Here is a 20,509-nt window from a genome sequence, read left to right on the forward strand (position 1 = left end):
AAACATCGTAAAGTGTGAAAAGTGAACTAATAAACATGCATGCACCAAGATTTAGATACATTCATAATTGTTTTACAGTTTGGCAAAATATCCCAAATGATTCTCTCTGTTAGTTTCCACATCCTGTTTTTTTCATTTTCTATTGTTACCTCACGCTCATTCTGACAAGTGTTTCCTCCACAGATGTCCTGAGTTCCAGCATGAGGTGAAAGAACGATTGTCCTTCTTAAACACCAGGCTGCAGCAGGGACCTTTACCTTCAAAGCTGAGAGTCACTGCTGTGTGTCCACCTCCAGTACCTGGTCCCGACTGACATGTTTGGTTTTCTTGTTGCTATTACTGAAGGGGAGAGGAAGAGTGTGTTAGTAATATGTGGAGTGGGCCATGTGTCAAAAATTGATATTTTCATATGTGTATCAATTACTTGTGTATTTACACCAGTTGCTGGTGGTAACCACTCATGAAAAAATAGATCTACTGTTCACATAGAAAAAGGTATTGCCCCTTTTAACCCAGATTTTTATTAACCGGGTGGTTTGCCCGTCAACAGCTGCGTTACAAAACAAGGGGGCATTCCCAGAAAAATAAGGGAAATTCTTGTTTTTCCCACCAGCAAACTACGGCAGACTAGAGTTGAGAAGCACACCTCAGCAATCCCCCTTACATTTTTTTTCTTTCTGCTTTTCCACATTGCTCCTGCAGATGGCAGCATAAACCCTTTGAATTCTCACCTGTCCATTGAGATCACCTGTCTGCTTTAGCTCCTCTCTACGTTATACATGTTTGTTTAAATGAGTGAAACCAGTACATTTAAGAAGAATTAAAAATATTGAAAAAAATGAGGTCTTGTATACGGATATATTGTCAATGACTTCATGAATCACTATTATTCACATTTGTCTATATATTATATAATGATTATACTATATAAATGTTACTAAATCATTTACTTGTTGCTGCCACTGAATACAAATGAATAGAGAGTGGAATCTCTGACCATAAACAACTCTGACATTGAACATCTTCGACATGGATTATCTCTGACCGTGAAAATGTGTGAATCTCTGACCTTAAGCATCTCTGACTTTGAACGTCCCTGATGTTGAACATTGTTAAGCATGTAATATTTGCCACTCTGTGGTTGTAAACCACATTGCTGTACAGACTGGGAAATATTCCCTTCCTAACAGCATCCATGACTCAACATTGTTAGGCATGGAATATTTGCTCCACTGTGGTAGTTAAGCACATTGCCGTGCCTTGTCTAAAACAGAGTGGAAAATATTCCATTCCTAACAGCATCAATTGCTATGAACATATACATATGACCTTATCTGACAATGAACATCTCTGGTGTTGAACATTGTTAGGAATGGAATACTTACCACACTGTGGTAGATATGCACATTGCTGTGCCTGGTCTAAAACAAATATTCCATTCCTATCAGCATCCATGACCATCTCTGGTATTGAACATTGTTAGGCATGGAATATTTGCCCCTCTGTGGTAGTTAAACACATTGCTATGCCTTGTCTAAAACAGAGTGGCAAATATTCCATTCCTAACAGCATCGCTGACCATACGCATCTATGGCTATGAACATATATGACCATGAGCTTATCTGATATTGAACATCTAAGGTTGAAAATTGTTAGGAATGGAATATTTACCACACTCTGGTAGATAAGCACATTGCTGTGCCTTTTTCTAAAACAAATATTCCATTCCTAACAGCATCACTGACCATAAGCATCTATGGCTATGGACATATATGACCATGAGCTTATCTGACATTGAACATCTAAGGTTGAAAATTGTTAGGAATGGAATATTTACCACACTCTGGTAGATAAGCACATTGCTGTGCCTTTTTCTAAAACAAATATTCCATTCCTAACAGCATCACTGACCATAAGCATCTCTGACTATGAACATCTCTGGCCATAAATATCTCCGAAAATGAACATCTCTGACATCCAACATTTTCGACCATGAACATCTCCAACCCTGCACCCAAGCTGAATTCTTGTGTTGAACTTTGACCCCAGAACTACCAAATGTCAGCTCAAAGGCAGTGAACTGTTGACCTTTGTTGAACATTTGACATGTACGAGTGAAAGAGTTTGTCTCCTTGGAGTGAATGACCTCTTCTCCTCTCGTCCCCCACAGGTATGTGAGTATGGTGACCCCGCTAACCTTTTATTAGCGCTTCCTTTCTGCCAGGTCAGCACAAAGCAGAAGGGATTAGGATGGCGAACAAAGAGACTGGGAGGTTGGATAGGAAGTGAGAAAGACGAGGAAGGTAAGACAGATTATACTCGTATGCGATGCTGCATGAAGATGGCGGTGTGTTCACTGCTTGTTGACATTTGGACATGAGGTCATTAGCTGCGCTTTCATCACTGCTGTTGCGGCAGCGACGTGGCTAATTACGCACGGTGTGAACGCGCAATGACTTATGGCGGCGGAGTACCGATACCATACCTGTTAACGCCCCGTATCTCACACACCGGCGGACAGTCGGGGAAATGTAGACGGGTACGACCGGTCACGTTTATTCATAACACGCAGCAAAGATGGACATGTTAATGGAGGAAAATCATCTGGATAAAAGTAACTTCCAGAAAAATAATTGAATGAGCTTAGCCTCTTACCAATATTCACATTTATAATTAATTGCTTCCACGTTTCTTCTTCCATTTCCTATCTATTTATCATCAGAAGACTTTCAAGGACACACACACACACACACACCACGTAGAAGATTCTCAATGAATATGGTCCTTGAACATCAATCATGTATATATTCATGATTATTCATACTTTTTTTTTTATTACGGAATACTACTGGGTAGATTGTTCCGCCTTCATATCTGGTAAATGTAACCGATTAAAAAAAAGCAGTATTTAATTATCTTGGTCTGTATTTCTGGTGATTTATGTTAAACTGCATGCATGAATGCATAGATTTGACAGTTTCACCCAGTTTTTTTTTCACTGTAAAATGGTTTTATGTTATGACGTCAAGCTTAAAGACAGCTACCACTTCATCTAAGGAACAGCCGTATATATATATTTATATATATTCCTTTTATATAAATATAAAAAGCAATGAAAGTGTTGTCAAAAACTAAACCGGATAAAACATTCCTGACCCATTTCTGTCCCTCAGCATGCTCCATTGTTCTGTGTAATGTCAATTAAAAATCTCTACAAAGCACCGACGGAGACGTGTGGAAAAGTAGGACTCCTAACGTTTGTGCGAGTTAAATAAATAAAAAATAAATCAAATGAAAGAAAAGGGGGCTGTCACTTGTCAGCGGTGTCACGCCAACCCTTTCAGATTCTCATTTATAAAAGGTTGCGTACGCGCGAAGGGTTGCTTATGCTAAGTTGTATGTAGTGATGTCTAAAACAGAATACTAAAGGGAAAGTGTAAAGCTGTCGTACGGAGGCAGTGACAGCTGGAGATTAATACTTTGCATCAAGCATAAATTGGTATGCTTGATATATATATATATATATACACACACACACCAAGCATACCAATTTATTTATTTATTTATAAATTTATTTTATTTATTTTTTATATATATAGACTTCCTTTATTGTCATTGCACAATAACACAGCTGTGAAATTGCCAACAAAATGTAGTTGAAAGCTCCCATATAATATTAAATAATAATAATAATGTGGAGAATAAATAGATGACATCAAATATGAACTACAATGTACAGCGTAAACAGTAAATTTGTACAAATAATTTAAATAATTTTGAATAAATAATAAGAATTTAAAGTTTTCCGTGTGTGTGTGTGGGAAGGTAGAGGCGCTTGTTTTGCATTCAATTCATTCTTATTTGTGCTGGTATGAAATCATTTTTCATAAAGAGGTACTTGCCTCACCTGCCGACCTGACCGCACATCGCTGATAAAGGTTGCTTTTATTGAAAATTTACTTGAAATTTATTTTTTCCCGTTTTTGTTGGGAACCGATATTTCCCTGAAACTCTACTGCGGATTACTAAATTTCTGATGAAAGATGCGTCCAATCTTTCTTTAGGCATGTTTACAGTGAAGAAAATAAGTATTTGAACACCCTGCTATTTTGCTATTTCTCCCACTTAGAAATCATGGAGGGGTCTGAAATTTTCATTGTAGGTGCATGTCCACTGTGAGAGAGATAAACTAAAAAGAAAAATCCAGAAATCACAATGCATGATTTTTTAACAATTTATTTGTGTGATACAGCTGCAAATAAGTATTTGAACACCTGTGTATCATCTAGAATTCTGACCCTGAAAGACCTGTTAGTCTGCCCATTAGAAGTCCACCTGCACTCCATGTATCATCCTGAATCAGATGCACCTGTTTGAGGTCGTTAGCTGCATAAAGACACCTGTCCACCCCATACAATCAGTAAGACTTTAACTTGTAACATGGCGAAGACCAAAGAGCTGTCCAAAGACACCAGAGACAAAATTGTACACCTCCACAAGGCTGGAAAGGGCTACGGAGCAATTACCAAGCAGCTTGGTGAAAAAAGGTCCACTGTTGGAGCTATCATTAGAAAATGGAAGAAGCTAAACATGACGGTCAATCTCAATCGGAGTGGAGCCCCATGCAAGATATCACCTCGTGGGGTCTCAATGATTCTAAGAAAGGTGAGGAATCAGCCCAGAACTACACGACAGGACTTGGTCAATGACCTGAAAAGAGCTGGGACCACCGTTTCCAAGGTTACTGTAGGTAATACACTAAGACGTCATGATGTGAAATCATGCATGGCACGAAAGGTTCCCCTGCTTAAACCAGCACATGTCAAGGCCCGTCTTAAGTTTGCATATGACCATTTGGATGATACAGAGGAGTCATGGGAGAAAGTTTTATGGTCAGATGAGACCAAAATAGAACTTTTTGGTCATAATTCCAATAAGCGTGTTTGGAGGAAGAAGAATGAAGAGTACAATCCGAAGAACACCATCCCTACTGTGAAGCATGGGGGTGGTAGCATCATGCTTTGGGGGTGTTTTTCTGCACATGGGACAGGACGAGTGCACTGCATTAAAGAGAGGATGACTGGGGCCGTGTATTGTGAGATTTTGGGGAACAACCTCCTTCCCTCTGTCAGAGCATTGAAGATGGGTCGTGGCTGGGTCTTCCAACACGACAACGACCCGAAGCACACAGCCAGGAAAACCAAGGAGTGGCTCCGTAAGAAGCATATCAAGGTTCTAGCATGGCCCAGCCAGTCTCCAGACCTGAACCCAATCGAAAATCTTTGGAGGGAGCTCAAACTCCGTGTTTCTCAGCGACAGCCCAGAAACCTGACTGATCTAGAGAAGATCTGTGTGGAGGAGTGGGCCAAGATCCCTCCTGCAGTGTGTGCAAACCTGGTGAAAAACTACAGGAAACGTTTGACCTCTGTAATAGCAAACAAAGGCTACTGTACCAAATATTAACATTCATTTTCTCAGGTGTTCAAATACTTATTAGCAGCTGTATCACACAAATAAATTGTTAAAAAATCATGCATTGTGATTTCTGGATTTTTCTTTTTAGTTTATCTCTCTCACAGTGGACATGCACCTACGATGAAAATTTCAGACCCCTCCATGATTTCTAAGTGGGAGAAATAGCAAAATAGCAGGGTGTTCAAATACTTATTTTCTTCACTGTATATAACATTAGATAGATAGATAAGACTTCCTTTATTGTCATTGCACAATAACACAGCTGTGAAACTGCCAAGGAAATGTAGTTGAAAGCTCACGTGTAATATTAAATAATAATAATAATGTGGAGAATAAATAGATGACATCAAATATGAACAACAATGTACAGCGTAAACAGTAATTTGTACAAATTTGAATAAATATTAATAATTTAAAGTTTTGCATGTGGGCAGGTAGAGGGGCTTATTTGGCATTCAATTAATTCTTATTTGTGCTGGTATTAGATAATTTTTCATGAATTTTTCATAATTTTTCTCCGTTTTCTGTTTTTTCCCCTTTTTGTTGGGAACCGATATTTCCCTGAAACGTATGTTCTACTGCGGATTACTAAATTTTTGATGCAAGATGAGTCTAATCTTTCTTTCTTTATATAACATAAAAGCACAATATTCTGTGTGACTTGAAAAATCAGTCAATAGTCCAAAATGGCCGTTACTGAGGAGGTTGGATTTTGAAAAACGGCTGGGAAGTCAGAACCTGATCTCATGGGACATCTCTCAACGGCACAGCTACTCCGACGCTTGTGAACAACATGGCTGTGATATACTACGTCACATGTTGTTCAATGTTAGGATGGCGGCTGTTGATAAAGGCGGAGTGCATTGAGAGGCCAAGAGGGCAGGTCGTGCCGCGGTAATGCCCCCCCCCCCCCCCCCCCCCCGACACCTTCCTCATCCGTGTATCAGGCAACAAATAGCAGTTCTGTCAGCCTGTAAGCCACCTGGGGGTCAGCCATGACACTCTCGGTGCCCTTAAAAGCAACCCCCGCAACCTCTATACATCCCCAACACACACACACCCCCGAGACTCCTCCTTCCCAGTTCAGGTCCCGGCTGAACTGCCAGCAGCCGTCACAGGCGATGAGGAGTTACACCGGTGAGGCCCAAATACCCTTCTTTCCTTCAGGTGCAGTAAAAGGTCAGGAGGATCATGAGGAGAATTACTCACCACGCGGCCGAGCTTGACATCGTCAGGAGAAAGCTGCAGGGAAGGAGGCAGAATGAGATAACAGGTGGGGGGGATGGTGGCAGATAGTCTGAGAGTAATGAGTCGGGGAGAAAGGGGGTGAGGAGGACAAGATGACAGGGTCGTAGACGTGCAGGTTGAGGGACAATAGGGACTACGCATGGGTGTCTGCTGTCTTGATGGGGCGGGTATTACAGATACACTGCTTTGGTAAAATGATGTCACCGTGCTCTGGCGTTGACAACACTGCAGGCTTACGTGATGCAAAATGAATTATTTGGAGTTAGGACTTAATTAATAATTATTATTAATTGGACCAGAAGAAGTTTTGGTGTCATTGAAGATGTTTAACCTTCCGTCCAAATGGATTCTCCAATTCTAAAATTTAAGGTCTCCCTGGTGGGTGTGCCCCCCTGCCTGGGTCAACGACCATTCTGCATAACAATTAGTCCCTGGTGACTAATGACCACTTTCCTTGTTGAATGAGACAATCTTTGGTCAGTTCAAGTCTTTAAATTCAATTTTAAAGTGGAGTGAGACAGTTTTCACTTCTAATCCAAATAAGCTTCTTAGTAGTCTTCTTGCAACAATGCTGCAACATCTCTTCCCCCAAAGACTGCATCAATCCACACCTAAAGTTTTAGTTTGCGGCGTAAGACAATCTTTGCAGGCGACTTGTTGTAATCTCACACCACAGCAAAAATGGTAGAATTTAAGTAGCGTAGTCTGTACGCAAAAGATAAACCCAAAGATGATCTCACTCCACGCCTAGAATTTTGAAACTTAAGTAGTCTAGTTGGTAGACTATGGAGTGACATCTATCCCCCAAAGATTGTCTCACTCCACACTGAAAAAAGACATTATTTTAAACTTATTGCTTCCTTACTACGATGTCCTTACATGTCTCCCCCAAGGATTGTCTCACTCCACAACTAAAAAAGATATTATTGTAAACTTATTGCTCCCTTACTACAATGTCCTTACATGTCTCCCCCAAGGGTTGTCTCACTCCACACCTAAAAAAGACATTATTGTAAACTTATTGTTTCCTTACTACAATGTCCTTACATGTCTCCCTAAGGATTGTCTCACTCCACACCTAAAAAAGACACTATTGTACACTTAGTTTCCTTACTACAATGTCCTTACATGTCTCCCCCAAGGATTCTCACTCCACACCTAAAAAAGACATGATTGTAAACTTATTGCTTCCTTAGTACAATGTCCTTACATGTCTCCCCCAAGGATTGTCTCACTACACACATAGAAAAGACATTATTGTAAACGTATTGCTTCCTTACTACAATGTCCTTACATGTCTCCCCTAAGTATTGTCTCACTCCATACCTAAAAGACATTATTGTAAACTTATTGCTTCCTTACATGTCTTCCCCCAAGGATTGTCTCACGCCACACCTAAAAGACATTATTGTAAACTTATTGCTTCCTTACTACAATGTCCTTACATGTCTCCCCCAAGGATTGTCTCACTTCATACCTATAAAAGACATTATTGTAAACTTATTGCTTCCTTACTACAGTGTCCTTACATGTCTCCCCCAAGGATGGTCTCACTCCACACCTTAAAACCATAGAACTGAAGAACCCTTTCAGATTAAAGAGAAACCTTTGTTGATTTTGGTTTGGTTTCCATGTGAACAAGACCTAAACCATAAAGGAGTTCAGCCCATTTCAAGGTTTTCAGGCAGACTTCCTGAACTCCCCCAGTTTTTCTGTGGTCAGAGTAATTGAAGCACTTTTTTGTGCATTTACCTTCCCAAGGTCAGCCAACGTGAAATCCAGTGATGACAAGATCAAACACCAAGGCCATACAGGGAACGAGAAAGGCCCTCTTTAGAGCACAGACCTGGGGAGGGGGAGGAAGATTGTGGTCTGCATATCAATGCAAATGATTGCAGACAAAGATAAACATTCATATTCACATTTTGATATTATGTAAAAGTGTATTATGCGGAAAAATAATATGAAGGCATATGAGGTGTCAAGGTGGTTATGAAGCACATAATATGACTTATTGAGAGGGAAAAGATTTTCAGTTTCACGGAAATCAATGGCGGTGATTTACATACAGGTGGTCCAAGGTCCGTTCTCACATCTGTATCGGAACTGAACTCCTAAGTCGCTCAAACAGAACACATGAAGGACATCAAATACAGTAATAAAAACACTAAATATCTTTTATCCCTGTGATTTATCGCAGGAGGGAAGTAGAAGCGATGGCGCTGAGGTGGAGGGTGCGGGATCACTTCCAGCATGGACGTAAGGGAAGCTGATCTGTGTTGATTATGCTATTCTCGCCAGACCACAAGCAACCTTTCCATCGCCACAATATGGCTACGACATTGCTTTAGTTATCACTGTCACTTTCATAGGAGCAGATCCTTTTACACGGTCAATGACATTATCTTAATCCTTCATGATAAATGTCACAGTTGAACGGCTAAGACCATAAGTGTGTTGTTCTAAACCAGGGGTGGGCAAACTACGGCCCGGGGGCCACATCCGGCCCGCTAAGTGTTTGAATACGGCCCGCCCGTTCTTTCCAAAGTATTATCAATTTCGTTATTTGATGTGGTCTGTTGTTTACAAAGTGCTCCTGGAAAAAGGGACACAAGCACATAATAATAACAATGATAATAATAATGGCTGCACGGTGGACTAGTGGTTAATGCGCAGACCTCAAAGCTAGGAGACCGAGGTTCAATTCCACCCTGCATGTTCTCCCCGTGGGTTTTCTCCGGGTACTCCGGTTTCCTCCCACAACATGCTAGGTTAATTGGCGACTCCAAATTGTCCATAGGTATGAATGTGAGTGTGAATGGTTGTTTGTCTATATGTGCCCTGTGATTGGCTGGCCACCAGTCCAGGGTGTACCTCGCTTCTCGCCCGAAGACAGCTGGGATAGGCTCCAGCACCCCCCGCAAAGAAAAGCGGTAGAAAATGAATGAATGAATAATAATTATAATAAATTCAATTTATAACACACTTTACATCTAATAAATGATCTCATAGTGCACATATTGTCTAACCCATCAATTTTTTTTTTCTAAACTAAAGATGAAGTAGTTCAATCATTACGTATGGGTGTGCGTACAAAGCTACCAAATGGCAAAAGTCGGACCGGTGTAACCCGAGGACCGTCTGTAATCCGGTTTAGTAATACACAAACCAACCACCTAAGCAGGTGTTTATTGTTTTTAATAATTATCTCTCTCTGCAGAGCCTAAAAAAATATATAAACGGGGATATCAGATACCGCTGGCTTGTCAGATGCTGCCGCTACATTTGAAATTCCGGCGGTGTCTGCTACTTCATACCTCACTAATAGCTTTCTGTCTCCATCAGGGCTGTCTCACGATCTGACTCTAATGTAGTTATGCACTAGACATTATCTCAATATTCAACGAACGGCACTTTATCTGCCTGCAGAGCTCTGTGGCATCTACCTTGCCCATGCACATCAAGAATTTAAACCCAAGAGCACTTGGGTTTTTTGACAGTTTCCAGAGTCTGAATAGCATTGAGGGAGGCTGAGTGACGAATTGAGACTGATCAGCGGTGGACGGTCGCAGAGTGTTTCTGAATTTTTTTTTTTTTTTAAGGTCACCCTCTCCAGCGCCAAAAGGGCACATCAATTGTGGAGCGCCTCATGAGGAGGCGCCGCCTGTTCTCCTCCATCACTCTGCCCCCTGTGGAGAAACGACATCTGAAGGTGCACTTGATTTGTGTGAAATCCAGGAGCCTGCATGATCTGAATAGAAAACAAACAGACCCGTCATGGGAGAAACGGATGGAAAGCAGCTGGAAAACCATTATCACAAAAAAAGTTTATACTTTTGGGATAAAATTGCCATAGTATGTAGTGTTAGATGCGGTAACACAAACATGATTGTTGTTGTTATTATCCGGCAAATTTCCCCTACCTCTGCCTCTTGATTCGGGGCCCAGTCTACAAACAAAACAGAACACATGTCAAGATATGGAGCATATGAACAGCGACAAGCATGTATCAAGAGACATAAAAGACTTGGAATAAAGAGAACTGTGTAACTGCAAAAAGACAACCCGCAGTCTTTTAAAGAAAGGTCAACTAGAGGATGAAGCTTCCGCATCCTCATCCAGTGGTGCAGATTTAGAAAGCACGGCTAGGACAAAAACAATGAGGCGTTCATCCCTGAGACAGCTTCAGGGAACAGCAGTGAGTGGGAGGAGAGTGAAAAGATAACATCACAAAACACACACACAGACAAGGAAAGGGAAAAGAGGGGAGGAGGATGGGAGTCATCAGAGATCAGGGTGACCCCGTGCCACTCAGGAACATGTTCTGCCTATAAGCTAAAGGAAAACTCAACAGCTTGCGACACACTTATCTGCCCTTCTTAACGTTACTGTGCCTTGACAGCGGCCATGTTCTTGCAGGGGCAGGGCGCACGCTGACGGGGAAACGTCTGAGAAAAGCTCGGCTGGGCTCGAGCATGTCTGGGCAGAGTGTTGAACCATAATGTCAATCAGCTGAAAATGAATGTTAAATATCCATTGTCACACAAGAGTGTATGCAAAATAGACTGTATATACCATATCCAGTACTCACAATTGTGGCATGATGGAAGCATTATCTTACAGAAGATAATGTTCCAGTTACAGAACACAATGTTCTGTCTAACTATCAATATAGTTTCAGTTTAAACCGTAAAAACATCTGTGAGAACAAGCCATACCCGACAGTTCCAACTTTTCAGACTTATGTACTGCATTAAAATACATGTTAGGAATACGAATTAATACGAATATGAATTCAAGGAACAATACAAGCAGTTGATGTTTGCTAAATACAAGGATTAAGAGTCTTGAACTAGTCATGATGAGCTATATATATCACTATATTGACAGTTACTATGGTACCCATTATGGCATTGTATGGTCATATCACCTCGTACAAAAATTAAATTAAAAATTAAATTAAATTAAAACATTGAAAATTAAAAAAAAAAAAACTTTAAAACTATATTAGGAAAGCAGGAAGTGAACAAATGTAACAGTTACTGATTGTAAACGTACTTCGGTACGTGACAAAAAAAAATCAAATTAAAAATTAAAATTACTAAAATCAATTAAAAAATGTAATTAAATAAAAAAAATATATAGCAGGAAAGCAGGAAGTGAACAAATGTAACAGTTACTGATTGTAAAAGTACCAGATGGAGGGGTAGGATTCAATAAGCTTTGCTTCTTCCTACTCCTTTTGGACATGTGGAACTGTGAACTGATTATGTGATGCATTCAATTGTAATCTGATGCATGTTCAAATGAAATAAAACCATTACCATGTTCTGCTTAAATATGTTATACATTGCTTGTGTCCACTGTAAGCAATTTGAACCACCCCCCCCCCCCCAAAAAAAAAATGCACTGTGTTCCTTCATGCCAATGACATGTTTTAATCTATATGTGATAAGTACTCTGGAGGGTTAGCCTAGGTCAAGTCAGCAGATCTGGAACCTTCTAAATTCCAGTCCCAAAGCTAAGTCAGCCAGACTGCACTCATTAGCACTCTAAACTTAAAATATAAAAATGATAATCATGCAACTGTTCTGCTCGTCCTCTATGAAGTCATCGCCGGAGGAACACTCTGACACCAATAAAAGCTCAATCAAAAGCGAATTGCAGTAAAAGTTGTTCTGAGCCGTGAGTAGGTGAATTTTTAAAAATCCGTTCATTGGTTAATTTCTTAAGTACAGCCCAAAATCAACAAATAAACAGTATGGTACAGTGGATGCACCCCTGCAGTAGACAGTGTAGCATACTGCAGTGCAATCTGGGAGCTTCATCTGACTAGGAATAGGTCACCAAGGGGCGTGGGGTGTTGTTTAAGGTGGGAGTCGAGGCAAACCCTGGGTGTTCGTGTTGTGGCTGCTGATGCGTGAAATGGAGCTCAGGTAGCTGGGCGGGCCTCGGGCCTTTGTTGTATCTTCCGCCAACTGATTACTTTACTTCATTGATTTTTTTTTCCCTCCTCCACTGATCTGAGAAGATCAGTGAAAAGAGAGGGAACAAGTGAGGGAGAGCAGGGAGAGGAACCATTGATTGACCTCGTACCAAGATTCAACGATTGACAGCAAAACCTTCTCTTTTAGCGTGTTAATCTATGACCGAGATCCCTGGTACATAGGGGAGTGCTGTGTTAGAAATCCTCATAAAGAGAAGACAAATGTTTTGGGACAATTGAGAAAAATGTATTCTCCTAGTGATCACTGTCACATTGACGTTAGTATTGACAACTTGGATGTGTTCAGTCGTGGTTTTACACAATTGTAGACTTTATGAAGGTTTCAGTGTCCAAGTCTTACAGGTTCAGAATGCAGAGAGCTTGCCGTACAACAAGTATTATTATTATTATTATAATAATTACAATTGCGTGTCGGAAGGTGACTGAGAAGAGAACATGTGAGCCCAACCTGTACGTTGGAGGTCAGTCTTGCAATACAAAAAGTTAAAAAAAAAAAATAAAATATTTCTGCCTGGCCGCTAGAAACGGTCAAAAACAAAAACGATCCGTCATTCCTTGGGTGTTGACCAGGACGGTTTTCGTAATACAATGGCATTTTTCAATGTAATCACTCCATTTAGAACCATACTGGTAGCCTGGACATAATCAGACCATCACTTTCACTCGATTTGAATACACCAGTATGAATAATTACAAAGATTTTGTATGGACTTAAATATATTAACCAATATATTAACATATTCAGCAAACACATTTTAAACATAATACAGTGGTGTCTTGGTTAGCATCTTTTTAATCCGACTCAAACCAAAACGGACTCTAACCAAGGAATGTTTTACCATAGAAAATAATGTATAGTTTTACATGCAGAAAAAAAACAAATGACAAATGAATGGACAACTGAACATCACACAAAATTCACTTATTGTGGTCAGGTCGGGATTTTTTTTTTTTAGCTTGGCCCGCTAGAAAAGGTCAAAAACAGCGATGCTGCTTGAGTGTCATTAGGCAAGGAGCCATGTAAAGGCCAGTGTCGTAATTAAGACCTGAGACCTGTGCTTAACATTGGCAAACTCCGGGTCTGGAGAGTGATAAGTGCTTAATCCTAATCAATAGGATGCACAGACCCATTGCCACTAGCAAAAAAATCAATATTGTTTTATTTGCTGTTACAAAAGGCTTGTCTGGTTGCAAATGATCTCTGTGCTAGTGAGTTGCTTTGGAAAGTGGAGACGCGAAGCCTCGACTTGTGTCCCGTTGCACCTTTTAATGAATAGGCCAATAAATGTCCCAAGCCGTGTGACCTCTCTGATCGTACGCCCTAGAGGAGACATTGCATATAAACACCAATCAGCATCGTCAAACTATATGCTATATTAGTCTATTAGTGGTGTTAGTGGTGCACAGCTTGGGAAAAAAAAATCACCTTCAAGCACAACTACAGAGATTAAGGTCGCTCAGATAATTTTGTTTGACACAAACCTGTCTCGGAGGCCATTGTAGCTATTAATCCTCTTCATATGTTCTACAGATACAGTGATGGGACGAGGTAATCTGGATTTAAAAAAAAAACAAAAAACAAGATTTGTAGCATTGAGCCCATTGCCATGTTGAAGAAAAGATGGGATGGGAACATGCTTTAAAAGATTGGAATCAGCCGAGTTATGGATGGCGCACGGCATTTCCGATAATAGAGGAAAAGGTCTAGAATAGACGGTCATTAATAGACTCTACAAACCTATTCATTTAGTGCCCTACGTCCAGTGGAATCATACATCATGCTAATGTTCCCGAAGATTTAACCTGCCATTCTGACGTGCTCTCCTGTTTTAATTTTGTGTCAGACTGTTTTCATTGTTTCATTTTTCCTTATCTAATAATCGGTCTTTAGTGGTGACATTGGTATTCTTAGGAATCATTTTCTATAAATGGCGTAGGGGAAAGATGTATAGATGTCTCGAATCGTCACTATTATTATTATCAATAGTAATTTCTTTTTACCTGCAAGGGATATCAAACAGAAACCTTTGAGTTCCGAAGCCCAGGAGGCAACTCGGAAGGAGCCTTCATCTTAGCTTTGACTGGAGAACCTTTTCTATCAGTCATTGCAGGACCCCTGAATTCTCCATTACCACCAGCAGTCATACAAACAAATCAATGACGCTGCACTTAAGGCTGTTTTCACCCCTTAAAGATTTAAACCCCCTGCTCTCGGTCATCAGGGCCTCCATAAACTTCATTATTACACTGTGCCACAAATTATTTGCCACCTCTGCTGTATTGCTCTCCTTCACCTTGCCATAATTCACCTGCACTTTCACTTATGGTTGCCATTTTGTCCCGGGCAAACAACGGCGCTAATGAGGCCTCGTCCACACAAGTGTAGTGGTGTCCAAATTCTCCTCAAATCAAGGGGTAAAGGAGTAAGTGCTTAGGGGTGTACAGCTCTCAAAGCATGTGTGGTCAGGGACCAGACATGAAACGAACGGGTAGATGGAGTTTGAACATGGATAACCCACTGAATTGGGAATTGGGATTCAGCCATACACTCTGCAGTGGATCTGGAGTGTCTGGTGGAAGTCACTGTCTGAGAGCAGAGTGTTAAAATAGCAGAGGATTTCGATAGAAGTCCTAAAATATCCATCATTTACGTAACCTGAACACTAGCCTGGAGTGTTGTCGACTCTAGAGTGTTGAAAGGCTGGCATTGTGATCACAAAGTATTTAAAAATGAAATGGTAAAAAACTTTTGCAGATTCACCGGAAATCAGTGAAGACAAGACATAAAGACTCCATAGCTCTTGGTGTTATCAGCAGTTTTGATGCAGCTATGTATATTACTATATTGACGGTTACTATGGTACCCATTATGTCATTGTATGGTACATTCCAGTACTTCTGTATGTGACAAAATAAACTAAAAAAAAATTAAATTAGGAAAGCAGGAAGTGAACAAATGTAACAGTTACTGATTGTCAAAGTACCGGATGGAGGGGTAGGATTCAATAAGCTTTGCTTCTTCCTACTCCTTTTGGACATGTGGAACTGTGAACTGATTATGGGATGCACTCAATTGTAATCTGATGCATGTTCAAATGAAATATAACCATTACCATTTAGCAGTCACACTCTATCAAAAATGTATGGACAGTGACTCAGCATGTTCGGTTCCTTAGTCGGGTACTGCAATGAGACATTAGAGAGAAAATGGACTACCAGATTTGGTAACGTGCTATATTATACGATAACCGAGGCAGTGTGCGAGATTTTGCGAAAATGAACATCAAACCGAATCTGGGTGGTTTTGAAAACCGCGGTTTAACTGCAGTATGAAAAGTACTGTATGCAACACAGAAGCACTCAGTGATTTATTGAATTTCTTTTGAGCATCACCGTAACCACAAGAGCCAAAGCAGATGTCACACACACACACACACACACACACAGTAAAACGCTACCGACCGCACTTACGAGATGGAGAAAGCTCTGTTATCCATTTGACCAGCCAGCTTCCAGCAGTAAGAGTTAGCTATTCCTTTGCTGACACAGCTAAATAAAGTTCCGATGACCAAAATTGGCCCCTAGTGTTTAGAGGGCACATGTCCAATGGCCAAATTAGAGATAGTGACTACACATGGAGGACAAACTATGATAGTCGTCTGATGAATGTGTGCATCGTGTATACATTCCGACTGCAGAAATGACACAGCACTGCATTGGGCACGGTGGTTCTTTAATGGTTCTTGTGGTGCCACTGTACTGCCTGCTGCAGACAGGCCCTCAATGGCCTTCAGGCTGTTCTGTCTGTTCAGCATCTCCTTTTAACCTTCATCTTGGAAACAATAAAACAATAACAGACGGGAGGAGGGCGGAGGGTGTGAATGAGTGTGTGCTTCAGTGTATAGTATATCTTTTCAGTGTATCTGTATGAGGAGAGACATTTGACATGTCTCCTTAAGCCAACGTCTACTTTATTATCTTTGGCAGCCCTTATTGGTGGCACTAATCAAGTGGAAGGCAGTAGCGGCGTGTCGGGGCTAACACTGCGTGTGACAAATATATTATTAACTGGAGGGGGACAGGCGACCTTGGCCGTGTCACCTGAGGACCCCGCCGGCGCTTGCTCTGCCAGCAGGAAACGACCTTCATATTAAATCCCCACAGAGGTCAATAAACTAAATAATTCACAAAGGTTATAATGCTTTGCATGGAAATCTGCTAAAAGAGAGTCTGAGAGGGAGGGAAGGCGCAATCTTTGAACTTGTGAGTGTCTAAACGAGGGCTGGTGTCCTTGTCTCTGTTGTCGCTTTATCATTGAGGGACATTTTATATGAGCGTGACAGGGACAATGTAAATCCTCGGTCTCTCTATTTTGCCAGTGCCGTCACTCGTCCATCGATCCGTCATTCCGTGGGTGTTGGCTAGGATGGTTTTCTTAATACAATAGCATTTTTCAATGTAATCACTCCATCATGAGTCCATCGCTTTCGCTTGATTTGAATACACCAGTACGAACAATTACAAAGATTTTGTATGGATTTGAATATATTGACATATTCAGCAAACACATTTAAACATAATACGGTGGTGTCTTGGTTAGCACCTTTTTAATCCAACTCAAACCAAAACAGACTCTAACCAAGGAAGGTTTTACCATAGAAAATAATGTAGAATTTTTACGTGCAGAAAAATGACAAATGAATGGACAACTGAACATCACACAAAATTCACTTATTTTGGTCAGGTCTGGATTTTTATGAATTTATAAATCTTAAAAAAAGCATCTGGCTTAATTCATACCTAGTAATATGAACATTTTACATTTTTCATAGTTCAACATGTCTAAAAAGTAGGAGGAAGCAGCTTATTTAACCCTATTTAACTCCCCATCCATTTCATATCAATTGCAATACATTTGTTCACTTCCTGTATTTCAAATGCACTTTTTGTCTGTTTCAATATATAGGAAAATAAGGTGATAAACGATCATGATAGATGATAATAAATATACCATAACTGATGAGAGCTTGACATCTGCATTGTCATTAATAACAATGACCTTAAACTCAGACCTGATTTCTTACTTTAGAAGAAAAATATTCTACTTTCAAGTACGTGATTGTATTCTTTTATGTTTTAGTTTTCACGCATGTGTTATTATGCAGAGTGTATGAAAAGTGATTGCCTTACCAGGGAGTACCAGCTACAGTCTGGTCTAGGGCAGCAGATTGCTCAGGGCCAGCGCTGCCCTCCAGAGGAAGGGAAGTGTACTGAACTTCAGCGTGGATTAAAAGCACTCCCCCACTGGCCAACGGTGCCAGATTGAAGTTGCGAAGTGGGCCCAAGCACAACACCATTGTCCTAGTGTGAGTACACAACGTTAGGAGAATAAGAGTTACATTAGGTATGACATGAATGTAAGTGGTGCAGAAAGCCGGCGTGAGGGCTAGAGGAATAAATAGTAGACAGGTGGGGGATGAGAAGGATAGACTTTAACTGTCTGAAGGACAAAGCCACTGACCCGCGGATCATTCCGAGGATTGCCTTTCAGTTTCAAAGCAAGGTCAGGCTGCTTATTTTACCTCCGTGTTTTCGCTAATCTGTTTTTTTGTGCGACACAAACAAACACAAGGCTGCCTGCACGCACACGTATGCCCATGTCAAAACCGCCGCGTTGAAATAATCACGGGCTTGGATGGCCGTAAAATATCAGGCGTGCTTTTGTGCCTACACGAAGATCACACAGCTTCACACTTGTCATGAATTTCAATTACCGCAAATGTCCACGCCGCATTCTAACGTCTGCCAGATGTATTCAAGGATGGCGATTCGGCCTTCAAAGGAATAAAATATTGTGCGTTACTCGAATCTATTGTTACGCTTCTTAAGAGTAAAAGCGTAATGAGCTCAAATGTTCCTTTGTCAAATACTGACGAGACTTAAGGAGCTGACAGTTGTTGTTGCTTGGCAGCTCATTAGTAGCCACACTACATCTATGTCAACACGTTTACTGACAGTCAGCGGGGGGACGCTGGGAAGCCGAGGCCATCCCCAGGGATCGGGCAGCATCTGTGGACGAGACGCACCGATGGGCGCCGCGCGCTCCTAGTGAATGATTCGGTGGAAAGACAACAACACAGAGACAACACAACGTCCTATTGTGGCTTGGAGGGGATGGTTTGCAGATCAGAAGCGGACCAAAATACTGATGTGTGTGTGAGTGTGTGTGTGTTCCAAGCTGACCTGATAATGAGCGAGCAGGTCAATAGGATGTTAACGGCCTTGTGGGAACGGCTGGTGGTGGATGGGTGGAGGAAGGACGAGGGCCCAGGGACACTGATCTGTGTTTTGAGTTGTCTATCTCACCGCCGTGCATGTACGACAGAGACATTTGACAGAAAAGTAATCCTGTCCCTGATATTTGACGCTTTAGCTCAACGCCCCCCCCCCCCCCCCCCTGCTGTGTCCTCACTGTCAAGTCTTAGTCAAACAAAGCAGCTTGTCCGGTGTAAAACATCAACTACGGCAACTTTGGATTAGTGCTGCTCTCATTTTCCACGCATGTAAAATGAAAATTCATATTGTATTTGGACTGTTATATAAAAAAACAGCTCTGTTATGATATCTGCGGGCGTGTCAGCGTGAACAAGCAAGTTACAAGAGCCATAAACCACAAGGAGAAATTGCATCCAAACATCCATCCAACCATTTTCTGTACTGCTTATCCTCATTAGAGTCACGGATGAGCTGGAGTCCATCACTCCATCCCAGTTGACTTTGGGGGAGAGGCGGGTTACGCCCTTGACCGGTCGCCAGCCAAACTGTATAGACCAGGGGTGTCCAAAGTGAGGACCGGGGGCCATTTGTGGCCTGCAGTTGTTGTTTTTTTTTTCGGATTGGCCCGTGGCCTATTCTAAAAATATAATTAAACAGAAACACAAAAAATACAATAAAAATAAAAAAGCAGCAATATTAATAATAGTAATAGTAAACATTTTGTAATTGTAAAAAAAATAGTACAAAAAAATTGTAATTGTAAAATGAAGAAAAAGATAAAAAGTTGCACTCTTATGAGAAAAAGGCTCAATTTTACAAGAATAATGTTGTCATATGAGGAAAAATAACATCATTTTAGCAGCATAAAGTTGAAATATTAAAGAAAAAATACATCATTTTTAAAGTGGTAATATTACGAAACATCAATCAATGAATAAAGTTGCAATTTTTAGAGAATTAAGTTGATTTGAATCAACGTTAAAGTCAAAATATGAGGACTAACGTCATAATTACGAAAGTGAAATAGTTTTAATTGTTGGAAAATTGAAAAAAAAATGGAAAGAACAGCTGTAATCTTTTGAGATTAAAGCCAACTATTCCCTCGCAATATCGCGGTTCTATTATCCCTGCCTAGCTTTTTCAGAAATGAATGAATTAATAAATGATCACTATGGTCTATTAGTCAAAACATATTCAAATTAAAGCTGTCAAAAATAGTACGTTAACGGCGGTAATTAAATCCCACATCGGTCGGGTTCTAGCTGTGACGTGTGCCAAGTGTTGCATGTTGAGTTGGCAGGCCAATCAGTCAAATCCCTTGGAAGTTCCTTAGCACCGCCTTTGCCATCTGATATTTAAATGTGCAGGAAACTGGAGGAGAGCTCCTCCCGGACCACCCGCAGAAATCACCAGGGATTAGTCAAAGAGCACCAACTGGGTCAACAAGACGCGGGGCCAGTGCGTGTGCAGTAGGACATGACACAATCCTAGTCTGTTTTTCTC

The 20,509-nt window shown here is 40.8% G+C and overlaps 2 long non-coding RNA genes across 2 annotated transcripts; both read right to left on the bottom strand.

Annotated features, from left to right (window-relative positions):
- Nucleotides 1-272: 272 nt before the first annotated feature.
- On the bottom strand, nt 273-9,314 carry LOC144894560 (uncharacterized). The gene is made up of 3 exons (XR_013625186.1): nt 8,476-9,314; nt 6,685-6,717; nt 273-339 (listed from the first exon to the last, which is right to left on the bottom strand). It is a non-coding gene; the product is annotated as an uncharacterized LOC144894560 (long non-coding RNA).
- Nucleotides 9,315-9,794: 480 nt separating this feature from the next.
- LOC144894559 (uncharacterized) lies at nt 9,795-11,522 on the bottom strand. Its single transcript, XR_013625185.1, has 3 exons — nt 11,090-11,522; nt 10,647-10,672; nt 9,795-10,474 (listed from the first exon to the last, which is right to left on the bottom strand). It is a non-coding gene; the product is annotated as an uncharacterized LOC144894559 (long non-coding RNA).
- Nucleotides 11,523-20,509: the final 8,987 nt, after the last annotated feature.

Source organism: Doryrhamphus excisus, linkage group LG21 (genome assembly GCF_037039965.1).
Source record: "Doryrhamphus excisus strain RoL-2023G ecotype Guam linkage group LG21, RoL_Dexc_Guam_v1.1, whole genome shotgun sequence".
In the NCBI taxonomy this organism is placed as follows: Eukaryota; Metazoa; Chordata; class Actinopteri; order Syngnathiformes; family Syngnathidae; genus Doryrhamphus; species Doryrhamphus excisus.